The 2156-nt window shown below is 40.4% G+C and overlaps 1 pseudogene; it reads left to right on the top strand.

The window, feature by feature from the left end:
* Positions 1–1181: 1181 nt before the first annotated feature.
* Positions 1182–1921, top strand: LOC103212753 (annotated as a pseudogene).
* The last annotated feature ends 235 nt before the right edge of the window (positions 1922–2156 follow it).

Consider the following 2156-nt stretch of genomic DNA (forward strand, 5'->3'; position numbering starts at 1 on the left):
TATTACACCATTTTCCACAATGGTCGTACCATTTTACAGTCCCATCAGCAATGTATTGGAGTTCCAATCTCTCCACAACCTCGCCAGCATATGTTATTTTCTGTCTTGTTGAACTTTACTATTATTTCAGGGTTGAGAATGATATCTCATTGTTGTTTTGATTTGCATCTCTCTAATAGCTAATGATGGTGAGCATTTCTTCATGTGTTTCTTGGCCTCCTGTATATCTTCTTTAGTGAACATTTGTCTTAACTCTTAAAGCTATACACCTGAAAGTGAATCTTATTTAAAAACAAATAATAATCAGTCTCAATTGGCACTACAAAATACATAAAAGCCTTGTTCTTCATCCTACATGGGTGAGTAGTGACTGGGGTTTTAAAAGCTTTCAGGTGGCCGTTTAAGATGCAGCTAATGGTCTCCTAGCTTTGGAAGTGAAGAAGAATGCAAAAAAGCACAAGGGCATTTGGAAGCAATCAGCCCTAGGACACGATGGCCCTCAAGACCAGGAGAACTAGATGGTGCCTGGCTACCAATGCCAACCACTCAGGAAAGGATAAAATCTGGAGATCCTGGGTAGAGTGGGAGGAAAAACGTAGAACAAAAAATCAAGAAACTCAATAATGACCAGAATTACTGGTCAGATGGATTCTGGGGAGACCCCCCAATACTATGGTCCTGGGATACATTCTGGGCCTGGAATAAAACTCACTCCTAGGCGCTGGCTCTCAGCTCAATAGTTAACAAGATGTACATGCAGACCATTCAACCCAGGGTGATGCACCCATATACTCTATGGTAATACATCCTTTAGGGCAATAGACCATGGGGCACCAAAGGACAAGCATTCAGGTTGAGGAAATGCAGGACAAACAGGATTGCATAAATATGAGGGGTACAAGGAGAGAGTTACTGGGTAGGGAGGGGAGAAGACTGGGTTAGGGTTGGGAATGGTAAATGGGGAGTGAAGCTAAATGTACACGTAATGTTGAATGTAAAACAAACTCTTTAAAAAAAAAAGATTTAACACCTCGGAGGGAAAAAAAAAATAATGGGTAAAAAAGACAATGTTAAAACCGTGGATGGAGGGGCTTGCAGTGATAGGGCTGGAGTAAGCATGTCTTCAGTGTCCACTGGCAGGGACCAACGTCAAAAGGCAGAGCTGCAGGTGTAGAAAATCAATGCCTAATGTACAACAGAGAAACACAGCTCAAGTGCCTATACTTTGTTCTACTGGCTGGGGATTTTATGGAAATCCTTATACAAATGCAATTTGTCTAGTATGCTATAAAGAACATCTTCCAAGACAGAATAGTGGTAATGGTAGAAAAATCTCACCTGCAACTATTGACAGTAATCTGTCTGAATCTTTACCTGTTCAGTGCATAGATGGCGGTGTCCCAGAAGCTCAATTATCATTAGTCTCTACATCTTCATCTATGCAGCCAACCCCTGTATCAAATTAGTCACTTTTATAAGAATCTGTGGCTTCATCCCTAGTGGACAGTGCATCTCTGGACAAAGCAATACCTGAATCAGAAGATCTGCAAGGCCCCAGAGCAGAGACCTTTGTTTCTCTTGAATGTGATTCTCCATCTTCAACACCAGTTGATGGCACAGCAGCCATCTGAATAGGAAAATGCATGTTTCGAAAAACAAACAAATAAAAAAAGAATTGCTATTTCATATGAAGAAATAAAGTGGGACTTATGTTTGAATGTGGTGTGGAAATGTTTACTGTGGTGCACATCTTTACTCAGATGTACACCATTGTTCTTACAATTACAGAGCTGATGCTGCTCAGAAAATCAGCAAATAAAATCCAGTAATTGGTGGTGAAAAGATCCAGAAGATTTGCACTTCTACTGGAATAAAAAATCCTTTGATCATCTGCAAACTAAAAATTGACTTGTCCTTATGACAATCAACCATAAGAGATCAAAAGGGTGGGCAGCATTTGCCCTGGGATAGAACACAGAAAGCAGGGATAGATATGAAAGAAAGACAAAGGGAAATGGTAACCACAGGGAGGAAGTGGGAAGAGTGCTGTTACATTGTGGGGAAAAATGTGATGAGGTATTTTTTCCCCTACTTATTGGGAAGGCAGAGTATTATATCTTGCATAGACCTTTTAATTATGCATGTCATCTGAAGAA

Source organism: Orycteropus afer, unplaced genomic scaffold (assembly GCF_000298275.1).
Source record: "Orycteropus afer afer isolate SDZICR_OR568_19922 unplaced genomic scaffold, OryAfe1.0 scaffold01086, whole genome shotgun sequence".
NCBI lineage: Eukaryota > Metazoa > Chordata > Mammalia > Tubulidentata > Orycteropodidae > Orycteropus > Orycteropus afer.